The sequence below is a fragment of the Musca autumnalis genome, unplaced genomic scaffold (assembly GCF_047663935.1).
Source record: "Musca autumnalis isolate F117 unplaced genomic scaffold, ASM4766393v1 scaffold_4, whole genome shotgun sequence".
Classification (NCBI taxonomy): domain Eukaryota; kingdom Metazoa; phylum Arthropoda; class Insecta; order Diptera; family Muscidae; genus Musca; species Musca autumnalis.
In genome coordinates this window covers 12,290,495-12,304,193 of record NW_027411977.1, presented here as the reverse complement: position 1 = coordinate 12,304,193, position 13,699 = coordinate 12,290,495, and the positions used below count along the sequence as shown (strand labels likewise).

The window sequence follows — 13,699 nt, the reverse complement described above, 5'->3', positions numbered from 1 at the left end:
TAAATTTTGAACAATTGGAAGGTAATATGATAGGGTTCCACGCAATTTGTAAGAACTGGGAATTTGCCTGTCATGATAGAGAAAATTTGTAGCATGGGAGGAAGATGTGGCTCTCTTCACAAAACTCATTATATCTTAGGTAGTAGGTCCGTTACCAAGCACACATATTATTGCAATTTTCATCAGAGGAAAGATCGGTAGTTAATTTTTCAAATATAGGCGACTTTGCCGGTATATGGCCTCCAGGGATTCAAATATGGACCTAAAATAAAATGTTTTTATTTAGCATACAAAAGTAATGGTCCATTGCACCCGCTAAATAATATCAGATCATCATCAAAAATTGTAGGCATCTTCTTTGACCTAAGCCCCTACCTGGTGCAAAATTTCGTGACTATTGATCTATAATTGCGACCTCTAGTATGCTTTTGATTACATTACAAGCAAAACACTCGATATATTAGGCTGTAACTCTGTTATCTGACCACATAAATCAACATAATTGGCATTAATTGAAAGGGCAAGAGTTGTCCTTCAAAATATTATTTATGTGGGCGGAATGTGTGGTCCAGGAATAAAGATATTACCGGTATATTAAAAATTTTCACAATTTTCACACAAAAGTTGTGGTCCATTTAACCCTCTAAACGTCATCCGATCACCATCTCAAATTGCAAGCTTCTTCTTTGTCATATAATATTACATTATTTAAAATTTCGAGCCGATCGGACTATAATTGCGACATACAGAGCCGCTACAAAATCGGATAAAAATTTTGTTTTTGGTCCATTTCACCCGCTTAATATTTCTCGATCATCACCAATAAGAATAGGGATCTATTCTGATCTGACCCCGACCTCCATACAAAATTTCGTGACGATCGGTCCATAATTGCGGCCTGGAGCGTGTTTACAATTTATAATGGACAGACGGACGGACGGACGGACGGACGGACAAACACACACCTCAAAATCGCTTTATCTCGTCGAGATATGAAGATTGGTATACCACATTGGGGGTCTCCGACGAATATTTCGCGGTGTTACATGAATTTTTACCAAAACAAACTTATAATACCCTTTTCCACATTGTGGTATAGGGTATAATAAATGAGAGCCCTATTGTTACGCTCTTTGACAAAAATCCTCTCTCCACCCATAAGAAATATGTTCTAGTGTAAAAAATATGGCTTTGCTAGAATTCACTTTTTCAATCAACTCCTTAGGTTATGTTAGCTCGATTAATTCAATAAATTAATAAAGGCATTTTACCATACTGTCCAAATAATATTATTAGAAGAAAACAATGCGTAATTGTTTATATATTGCTGTCTTCAAATAACTTAAGAGAAACATTGAAATACGCTAATGTTGATTTTTCCGACATTTTTAGTTAATTGTTTTTACCAGAAGTATATAGAATCGTACTTCTGGTCGAATTAACATTCTTTTGGTAACCCTAAACATTTGGTTAGCCAACATCAGTAATGTATGAAAACAACACGTTGCCACCAAAGGAAAAATAAGGCAGGATACCTGTTGTGGTACCAAATATTAAATAGTTGCTAAAATATTCACGGTCGGTAAGGTGCTTCGTCGCTTGACGGTTTTCAACCAATTGTTTCGATAAATAAAAAAGGAATAGCAGCTATAGCTAAAATAATTTAAGAACACGATAATTATTGTCTTAATAATTTGTTGAGACATCGGTCAGATGTGATATCGAAGTGATTAACTTAACTGGTATATTAATCAATCTATGTAAAATTAATAATGACAGTATATACTCGTATGTATATATGTAGCTGTAACAATGGATTATTTATAACAAAAATCGACAAATTCCAATGAAGGATATTGCAGTAAAATGGTGGCAACAAATGTGTTTGTTAGTATGTGTTTGAATAAATTTACTTTGAATAAATTTTACACATTTTATATGAATATTAATTTGTTTGTTTTGTTCAGAAAAATGCCTTTTTGTAAAATCTAAATGAATACTGATACCCACAGTGAATATGTGTAATACATGGAATAACTACAATATTTCCCTTCAGTCTTGAATGTACTTAGCTCCATGGTCACTTCATGGCTTAATCCTCGGATTTACTGGCTGCCTTTTATGTTCCGTTACATTTACGGCTTATGAACTTATGAGCTAAAAAAATGTAAAAAGAGGTGCATACATATGAAATCTAACGGATTTATATCATAATAATTTTAACTAAATTTAATTATTAAAGACCGCTATCTGTCAGAATTTTATAATAAAAATTTAAATACACAGCGTGTTTGCGCTTAAAAAAATGAAATCGGGCGAAAATATATGAGTGTATTGAAACTATATCCAAATCTGAACCTATTTTAAAATAATTTTCAAAACTTCTTTTTAGACCAATATTCACATACACTACATTTTCAAAATTTCATCAATAGACATAACGTGTTTGGTGCATTAAATAAAAAAAGTCCGGCGATAACATATAAAAATGTATAATCTCAACGGATTTCAATATAATTTTTTAAGTTCTGTTTATATAAAATTTATATTTCATCAAAATTGGACATGAATAGATAGCGTGATTGGCGCACAAAATACCTTGAAACGGCGAAAAAAATATAGGGTTGATGTATTGTTGGTAGTTTTCTGCTGTGGATGATGAGAAGAGCCAATGTGTAGTAGTGTGTAGCCAAGGTTTAATAAAACCGGGACCCCTACAATAGAAAAGAGTGGACCAGGGACGTACGCAGGATTTCATTTCGGGGGGGCCCAACTTGACCAAAAATCATGAAAATTTAAAATGGTGTGTAGCGTTACGTAAAGCTTTTTTAAGGTTTTGTTGTTGATTTTATATGAAATATTGGCACATAGTATATAAATTCAGTAGAGAAAGATCAAAATATTTAGGATACAAATTTAGCTTTTTACAGAGTATAAAATATAAGTCCTCGGATATTTAGAATTGAAAATCGAACCACGTTCGGTATAGTCGCCATATAAAAGTTTCACCCCGTTTTCAGTATTTTGGACATACCTATATATTTGGACCTATATGATTAAAAAATATAGGTCCACAATATGCTATATCCCAGAATTTCAAAAGTACAGAGAATTGCCATTATTTCTGCTATCGCAAGATTTTCAGTATTTCAAAGCTCTTAATCCAATTTTTAGAATATCGGCTGTAATACAGATTTTGGGATTTCTTTTTGTTGAAGAACCTCCATGCAGAAAGTGGTTAAAATATATCCACGTTTTAATCCAATCCCTAAATAACTATATTCGCGAGAAAGACGAATTGAGTTATACAGGAGTTATATGGTATAGGGGTATAGTTTGACACCGAACATAACGCCTCATTTTTATACCCTTCACCATATGTAGGGTATAATTAAATTTGTCATTCCGTTTGTAACACATCGAAATATTCGTCGGAGACCCTATAAAGTATATATATTATTGCTCAGCATAAAATTCTATGTCGATTTAACCATGTCCGTCTGTCTGTCCGTCCGTCCGTCCGTTCGTCTGTCCGTCTGTCTGTTGAAATCAAGATACAGCTCGCAATTTTAAAGATAGAGAGTCAATAGTTGGTTGAGAAGTTTTCATTACATGCAGGATGGTTGGTATTGAAAATGGGCTATATCGGTCCACGTTTTGATATAGCCCCCATAGAACGGTACCACCCGATTTTCGGTATTTTGAAGATATTAGCTTTATTATCACACCGAAATTACTGAAATTTGGCACTTAGTCTTCTTTTAGGGTATAAAACTTTCCCCCAGAATTTAGTTGGTATAGGTGCACGCCTTCATATAGCCCCCATAGAACGGTACCTCCCGATTTTCGGTATTTTGAAGATTGTGGCCTCAATTTTCCTCCGAAGTGGCTGAAATTTGGTATTTAGACTTGGTTGGAGATACTCAAAATTTGTCGGTATAGGTCCACGCCTTCATATAGCCCCCATAGAACGGTACCTCCCGATTTTCGGTATTTTGAAGATTGTGGCTCAATTTTCTCCGAAGTGGCTGAAATTTGGTATTTAGACTTGGTTGGAGATACTCAAAATTTGTCGGTATAGGTCCACGCCTTCATATAGCCCCCATGGAAACGTACCTCCCGATTTTCGGTATTTGGCTTAAATTTGGTATTGAATTTTCTTTGCCTCTAAAATTGAATTGAAACTAATTTTTCCACTTTACTTCAATACATTTCGTGGTGGAGGGTATACAAGTTCGACCCGGCCGAACTTATCGCCGTTCTTACTTGTTTTAATTACATATCGAGATACCTATACGACTTCTAAAAATTAAATACCTTTAAAAAGAAGAATAACTCGAATCCACGAGCACAGATTGGACTTCTATATCTAGCTATTGTGTCAATAACCTAAGAATAAAATATTCTTTAATGCCATAAAAACGTCAAATTTGATTTTTTGTCAGAAGTGAAAGAGTCTGCGTAAGCCAATTATAAACTTTAGAAATTTAAAAACGGACGATACAGACTACGATTCATAGACTACGAAAATCGCGGTCAAAGTTCACATTTTTAGGTTCATTTCAGATTTTCAGGATTTTGCAGGCAGCAATTTTTATCGAAATGAGACTAAGGAAAATGTTGTAGCACCGAAAATCTTCTACAACTTTTTCTTCAGTCTCATTTCGATAGGACTTGACGTTTCCACGCAAGATCGTGAAAACCTAAAAAAAAAAAAAAAAAAAAAAGTTATTTATTTGAATATCTCCGGTGTTTTTTTGTTGTTTTTTAAGGGGCTTAAGAAATATGGAAAAATATTAAGAAAGCATTATCACCGCTAACTTCAAACCGGTATACATTTACCGTTATTTGTCTTACTTACTTACTTAGTTGGCCCATTACAGAACATTTGCTCCATAGACCGAACTAAGAAAAGATCTCCATTCCTCTCTGTTTTTCGCTTGACTTTTTGGAATACCGCGCCTCTTCATTTCTTCATCCACTTGTTTGCTCCATCGAAGCTTAGGCCTGCCGATTCTGCGTGCACCGCCATGTGGCATGTATTCATACGCCTTTTTAGCGGGTTCATCATCGCTCATTCTCATGATATGGCCTAGCCAACGCAATCGTTGCATCTCGATACGTTTAACTATATGCATGTTATTGTATAGCTTATATAGTTCGTGGTTCATACGACGTCGATATTCACCGTCAACGCAAATCGGCCCGTAGATCTTTCGAAGAATTTTCCTCTCAAACACACCAAGCACTGCCTTATCTACTTGCGCAAGTACCCATGCTTCGGAACCATACATTAGCACGGGTAGTATCAGCGTTTTGTATAGTGTTATTTTTGTTTGACAACATGTGGCTTTGTTTTTAAATTGCTTACTTAGACCAAAGTAGCATCTGTTGGCCAATACAATTCTTCTTCTTATTTCACAACTGATGTTGTTTGTTGTGTTTATGGCAGTGCCGAGGTAGACGAAGTCTTTAACTACCTCAAAATTGTAGGTACCAACTTCCACAGTTGGTCCGAGCTCTATGGACGCTTTGCGCGTCGACACCATCAATTTGGTCTTTTCGCCGTTTACCGCCAGACCCACTTTCGCAGATTCTGCTTCGACCTTCCTAAAGGTATCAGTTACTTCCTTTACTGATCGTCCCATGATGTCTATGTCATCAGCATAGGCAAGTAACATGTGGCTATTGGTGTAAATTGTGCCATTTCTTTTGACCTTTGCATCTCGTATTACCTTTTCCAGCAAAATGTTGAATAGGTCACACGAAAGGCTGTCTCCTTGTCTGAAACCTCTTTTGGTACAAAATTCTTCGGGGAGGTTCTTTCCAATTTTAACTGAGGACCTAGTATCAGTTAAAGTCATCTTACAAAGCCTGATGAGTTTTGCGGGGATACCAAATTCAGACATTGCGTGGAATACCTTTGATCGGAGGGGACTGTCGAATGCTGCTTTATAATCGACAAAAAGGTGAAATGTGTCGATCTGCAGCTCTTTGGTCTTCTCTAGGATTTGCCGCAGGGTAAATATCTGGTCAATGGTGGACTTGCCAGGTCTAAAGCCACATTGGTATGGTCCAATTATTTCGTTGACCATTGGCTTTAGTCGTTCGCACAATATCCCTGACACTATCTTATAGGCAATACGGAGAAGACTTATGCCCCTATAGTTGGAGCATACAGTCTTATCTCCTTTCTTGTGGACGGGACATAGGATGCTCAGGTTTCAATCGTCGGGTACGCGTTCTTCCTGCCATATGGTGCTAACTAGCTGATGCATACACCTTATCAGCGCGTCGCCTCCGGTTTTAAACAGCTCGGCTGGTAAGCCATCGGCTCCTGCTGCTTTATTATTCTTCAGCCGGTTGATTGCTGTTTTTACCTCATCTTGGCCGGGCGGTATACATTCTATACCATCTTCTGGGATTGGATCTGTGGTATCATCGTCTTCGCTACTATTGGATACCAGCAGATTGGAGAAATGTTCCTTCCATATCCTGAGCACGCTATCTGTATCTGTTACCAGATTACCTTGCTGGTCTCTACAGGAGGATGTGCCTGTACCAAAGCCATCTGTTTGATGTTTCACTCTTTGGTAGAATTTTCGGACTTCATTCTGGCTCCTGTACATCTCGATTTTTTCACACTCCCGCTTTTCCATTTCTCTCTTTTTCTTGCGGAAAAGACGTTTCTCTTCTCTCCTTTTCTCCCGATATCTCTCTCGTGCGCTACGCATTGCTACTGATTGTAAAGTAGCTCTATATGCCGCATTTTTCTCTTCGGTAGCAGCACGACACTCTTGGTTATACCATGAATTCCTTTGTGGAGGTCTCTGGAATCCAAGTATGGATTTTGCGGCTGTTTGCATGGAGTGGGCAATATGTTGCCATTGTGTTGTTATGTTATCGGGACAAGGAGTGCTCGCGTTAAGCAATTGGGCTAGTTAAGTGGAATATGCTGTGGCTATCTGTTGTGTTTGCAGCCTATCGATGTCCAACTTCCGCGTTGAGTCTGTTCGTGCTTTATTTGCAACGTTTAGACGGGTACGTACCTTTGCTGCAACAAGGTAGTGGTCCGAATCAATGTTTGCGCCTCGGAACGATCGTACATCCAACACGCTTGATGAATGTCTTCCATCTATTACAACATGATCAATTTGATTACTTGTTCTTTGATCTGGAGACTGCCAGGTGCCCTTATGAATATCGAGATGATTAAATCTGGTACTGCTAATAACCATGTTTTTTGCAGCTGCAAAGTCTATCAGCCTCATACCATTGTCAGATGTTTCACTGTGGAGACTGAATTTCCCGACTGTTGGGCCAAAGATATTCTCCTTTCCAATTTTGGCATTAAAATCGCCTAGAATGATTTTAATGTCATGGACAGGGCAACGGTCATATGTTTCTTCTAAGCGCTCGTAAAATATATCTTTGGTCTGTTCGTCCTTTTCTTCAGTGGGAGCATGAGCGCAAATAAAGCTGATGTTGAAGAATTTAGCTTTTATTCAAACCAGATGTTTTAGTCTCCGACTAACTACGAATCCGCAACCAAACTCATGCTCTACGTCATGGCAGCTATAATACAGTGCGTCACCTTTAGGTGTTGTTGTGACGCCTTTCCCAATTCATCGTTTTTCCTGTATGGCAGTAATATCGGCCTTGTACTTTTCAAGTACGTCTGCCAATGCGAAGACTGCACCTTCTCTATAAAGGGTGCGAACATTCCAGGTGCAGATTCGCAGATCATGGTCCTTAAAACGTTTGCGGGGTTCGTCAACTTTAGAGGGGTTTGTTTTTCTTTTCTTTCGTTTTTTCATAGTAGGATGTTTTTTTAGGGGAGGGTTACTAACCCGACGCCCAAGCCCAAGTTTTTAACGTTCTTATGGGTGAACCGTTATTTGTCAATGTATATAAATCGCATAAAAATTTATTAAATTTATAGCTTATTCACTAATTGACGTGTAAAATATTATTTACATACGAAATTCAACAAATAAAGGAAATTCATTTACATTGGCTTTGAGATTGTCAAAATGATACTCGCTTGATGTTCGTTTACGTATCCACACTCTCACAATTATGCAATAATTTTATTTATAATAATAGTTGTTCCACAAACATCCCATACAGGGCAAGGAAGACTTCTCTTATATCAATGAGTGCACCCCGATTCATCTTAGCTCAATGATAAGGGACTTACTGTTAATTGCCGAGTCCGAACGGCATGTCCTAAGACACAACTTGTAGAGAAGTTTCACATGGCTGAAATACCCAGGAAATGTCGTCAACATTGCTGAGGGGTATTTTGCCACCGTTGAAATTTTTGATGTTGCCTGGCCGGGAAATCGAACCCACAACCTTTAGCATGCAAGGCGGGTGTGCATACCATTGCACCACGGTTTTAACCTAGAAAAAGATAAGCGAGTCGGCCAGCTTAGCTTCGCAATACGTTTGAGCATTACGTTGAGCTATTAAGAAGATTTTCCCATAATTGAAATATTTTTTGAGGAACTATATTTCTCATATTATTATTTGCCTCAATAAACGATAAACGCAGATGGTTTTCAGATACGGCAAACAGGCAAAATACAATATTCCATGAAAACCCACCAATTGTCATAATTCCAGCTACACATTCATTGTCGTGAGGTTGAAATTATTGGAATTCTGTAAACTTTCAGTATCGGGTGAATGATATTGCTGAGCGTGTTCCATTGCTTAATTTATGTAGTTTGGTTGATGATGCCAAGGAAGCAATCTTGCAATGACATATTTTGTAGTGGCAAGTCAAGTACATCAACTCAAAAACTCAGTTGAATACTTTGTCGCCCTATAATCATTTATTTGTAGTTTAAAATGTAAGTAATCCATATACGAGTATGTACGTATTTGTTTCAATACATGCATTCATCCCAGCCAAAGCTTGAACTCAATGAATTCTGAATCCTCCCATACAATGGGAGTTTAAACTTACAACATTGTAAATCAATAATATTATTTGTACTTAAGTGGTTTTCTTTGAAAGAGAGTGGAATGAATAGGAAAACTTGGCGATTTGTTGGTATATTTGTAAATTTGTTCTGTGGTTGGCATTTATAACGACATGAGTCAAAATAATAAAAAAAAGAAAAACAGGAAAGCGAAAACAATTGTTTTTTCTAACATGAATATGTAAGAAAACCCCAAAACAAAATAATCTACATGTAATTTTCTTTTGTGGTTTTCTTACATATTCATAGAGCATGGCAAAAACAATCATTATGAATAAATATTTTTCCACTTTTTTATAAATGTACTAGCAAAATGCCCACTACAAATAAACAATATTTAATATAAAAATGGTGGACACTGAAATTGTTGATGCACTAATACCTATTATAATTGATATTTGGTTTCATTTTAGTACTGTTCCTATACCTTTAGTTCGAATTTCTAAAAAGAAACTTATCGCACCCCTTCACATCGACAGAGTATTTTTAAAGAAGTAGCTGTAATTTCGGAATTTGTGATATCAAAATGGAGAAACCCCATATTTCAAAAATGTTACTGTATGCGTACGCTTTGACATGGATGGCCTGTCATTTTAGGCCTTTTTGTTCTCTCGTAAAACAATAATGTACTTTCTAAAACATTCAGAATAAGCAATAAGAAATTTTGTTCAACGTATCTTTGACTTTTTGATTTCAGTGAATTATTTAGAAACCGCCTTCGCGTTAACATGAAAACAGAAGAAATATTTTAGGATTTTAGCTGGATGCGTTCACCAAATCTAAATTGTACCAAATTTAGTATCATTTACTACTTTTTATACACATAAGTATGAATTTTCGAAATCTTTCTCAATCCTCCACCCAACAGTAATCAAATTTTACGATTCCAGCTCCAACCAGATTGTAAATTGTACCAAATTTAGTACCACTTGGTACACATAACTACGAATTTCCAAAACCACCTCTATATATCAATCATCAATTCTATACGTTCACCCAAAACCAACATGCACTAAGTACGAATTTCCAAAACTACATCAATCCTACACTCAAACAGTAATCTTATTTCCAAATTTTAGAATTCCATCTCTATGCGTTCAATCAAATCCAAATAGTACCAAATTTAATATCTTTTTAGTACGAATTTCCACAAATACCTCCATACCTCAATTCTCCACTCCAACAGCAATCGTCATTCCAAATTTTAGGATTCCACCCCTATCCATTCACCCAATTCCAAATTGTACCAAATTTAGTACCATTTAGTACTTTTCGTACACATAAATACAAAAAAAACAGTCTCAATCTCAGTCCTGCAGTAAGCTTAATTCTAAATTTGAGGATCCGAGCTCTATCCGTTCACCCAAAACCAAATTGTACCAAATAAGTACCATTAAGTACTATTCGCACGCAATAAGTTCGAATTTTCAATACTACTTCAATCCTCTACTCCAACAGTAAGCTTGTTTCCAAATTTCAGAATTCCATCTCTATCCGTTCAATCAAATCCAAATTGTACAAAATTTAGTACATTTTAAGTACGAATTTTCAAAAATACTTCATATCTCAATCCTACACTTCATCAGTAATATTTATTTATAATGTCAGGATTCCAACTCCGTTCTCCAAAATCAAAATTGTACCAAATGTAGTACCATTTAGTAGTTTTAGTACACATAAATACGAAATTCCAAAACCACCTCCATATCTCAATTCTTAATTCCAACAGTAATCTTAATTCCAAATTTCAAGATTCCCCTCTATCCATTGACCCACATTCAAATTGTACCAAGTTTAGTCCCGTTTAGCACTTTTCGTATGCATAAGGACGAATTTCCAAAACTACCTCAACCCTATACTCCAACAGTAATCATTACTCCAAATTTTAGGTTTCCAGCTCTATCCGTTCACCCAAATCAAAATTGTACATTTTAGTACTTTTCGTACACATAAGTTCGAATTTCCAAAACTACCTCAATCCTATACTCCAACAGTAATCATTATTCCAAATTTTAGATTTCCAGCTCTATCCGTTCACCTAAATCCAAATTGTACCCAACTTAGTACCATTTAGTATTTGTCATACACATAAGTACGAATTATTTTGTTTTTCAAAATAGTCAGGCTTAATCCCATAGTCGTTGTTTTAATATTTTATTAAAACAACTTTAATTTATTAGTGGGAAAAAATTTGGCGGTGTTTACCAAGGGGTAAGGCAGGGAATACTATAGTTTCAGATCTCGCCACAGATCTTCATCAGTTCCCTTATTTCTTGTTTTTCAACAAGAAACATTTTATACCCAAGTGTCAATTGCTAGCTCAAATAGATACGTGCGCAAAGAAACACTCTAATCGAGAATTTCTTTGGCACAACCTAAACTCTAGCAACTTCACTTGCAAACAAAACCAAATTTTTCCCACTGCTATGCGTTCGTCGATTCTCGACGAAAAAACACATAACTAATTTGTTGGTATTGCATACTACAGCAATAAACAACATTTTGACGGTGCCCGGTCTCACAATTAGGAGGGTTGGCGTTTTTTGTTTGGGATGACGACTTCTATTTTGTTTTTCAAAATAGTCAGGCTTAATCCCATAGTGGCGAGATCTGAAACTATAGTATTCCCTGCCTTACCCCTTGGTAAACACCGCCAATTTTTTCCCACTAATAAATTAAAGTTGTTTTGATAAAATATTAAAACAACGACTATGGGATTAAGCCTGACTATTTTGAAAAACAAAATAGAAGTCGTCATCCCAAACAAAATACGCCAACCCTCCTAATTGTGAGACCGGGCACCGTCAAAATGTTGTTTATTGTTGTAGTATGCAATACCAACAAATTAGTTATGTGTTTTTTCGTCGAGAATCGACGAACGCATAGCAGTGGGAAAAATTTGGTTTTGTTTGCAAGTGAAGTTGCTAGAGTTTAGGTTGTGCCAAAGAAATTCTCGATCAGAGTGTTTCTTTGCGCACGTATCTATTTGAGGTAGCAATTGACACTTGGGTATAAAATGTTTCTTGTTGAAAAACAAGAAATAAGGGAACTGATGAAGATCTGTGGCGAGATCTGAAACTATAGTATTCCCTGCCTTACCCCTTGGTAAACACCGCCAAATTTTTTCCCACTAATAAATTAAAGTTGTTTTAATAAAATATTAAAACAACGACTATGGGATTAAGCCTGACTATTTTGAAAAACAAAATAGAAGTCGTCATCCCAAACAAAAAACGCCAACCCTCCTAAGTACGAATTTTCAAAGCTACCTCCATATTTCAATCCTACACTTCAACAGTAATCCTAATTCCAAATTTATGTTTTCCAGCTCTATTCGTTCAACTTAATTCAAATTGTACCAAATTTAATACCGCTTAGTACTTTTCGTACACATAAGTACGAATTTCTACAACTACCTCAATACTGTTCTCCAACAGTAATCATTATTTAAAATTTTAGGTTTCCAGATCTATCCGTTCACCCAAATTCAAATAGTACCAAATTTAATACCATTTGGTACTTTTCGCACACATAAGTACGAACTTACAAAACTACCCTCATATCTCAATCTTACACGTCAACAGTAATCTTAATTCCAAATTTGAGGTTTCAAGCTCTATCCGTTCATCCAAATCCAAATTGTACTAAATTTAGTACCATTTAGAACTTTTCGTATGCATGAATACGAATTTCCAAAACCATTTCCACTAGGGTGTCCAAAAAACCGTTTTTTCCAAACTAAACGGTTTTCGGTTAACCGACATTTTCAATTTTTTCAAAACCCGGTTTTCGGTTTTCAAAAATTTTCAAAACCGGTTAACCGGTTTAAACCGGTTTTGTTAAATAGGTACAGAATTGATCAAAATTGATAAGTATTTGAATCAAAATGTACGGCAAGGGATGAATTAAGTATACCGACTTCGTTATTATATAATTAGCTCATGATATCCTTTTTATTAGACATTCATTCTCGAAGTGGGGACGGCAAAATTAAGACAGAAATTGTGCCCTTAGATAGTAAAAACCCTTATAATAATAATTGTTCCACAAACATCTCATACGAGACAAGGGAGACTTCTCTCATATCAATGAGTGCACCCCGATTCATATTAAGCTCAATGATATTGGACCTACAGTTTATCGCCGAGTCCGAACGGAGTGTCTTAAGAGACCACTTGCAGAGAAGTTTCATTGCTGAAATACTCAGGAAATGTCGCCAACATTACTGAGGGGTATTTTGCCACAGTTGGAAATTGCTTGATGTTGCTTGGCCGGGGAATCGAACCCACGACCTTCAGCGTGCAAGGCGGGTGAGCATACCATTGCACCACGGTGGCACCCGAGCCCTTATAAATATAAAATTGTGTACCAAAAGAATTAAATTCACATTTTACTAAGTCTGTTTTTTCGCCTTGCGTTGCCAAACTAAAATTGTCGCGAAATGCCTGACGCAAACATACATTTTGTTATCGTTACCCTTCATAACCTGACATTCGACTAAAGATTGTGTTAATTATGCACAGACTTTGCCTAATAAGGCTGATCATAGTGAATATTAGACAGAACCGGTGGTCGGCGGTCGGTTGTATAATGACTAATATTATTTTTAACCGCCTTATATTGCGTATTCGCCCACAAATGATGTGGGGGTAGTGAACTAGATTGGCACAACTCTATATTTTATACAAAATATTTTTCAAATTTAAAGG

General features: G+C 36.3%; 1 protein-coding gene across 4 annotated transcripts in view; it reads left to right on the top strand.

Annotated features, from left to right (window-relative positions):
• Nucleotides 1-13,699, top strand: part of Lkr (Leucokinin receptor) — a 229,211-nt gene that overhangs the window by 63,698 nt on the left and 151,814 nt on the right. The window contains exon 1 of one of the 4 annotated variants that reach the window (XM_073987767.1): nucleotides 1,610-1,887. The exons of 2 other annotated variants lie outside the window; for them this stretch is intronic. The gene's annotated coding sequence lies outside the window, so the exon portion shown is untranslated. Of the gene's footprint in view, nucleotides 1-1,609; nucleotides 1,892-13,699 lie in introns of those variants that run through there. One more of the 4 variants, XM_073987763.1, reaches the window with a different exon arrangement.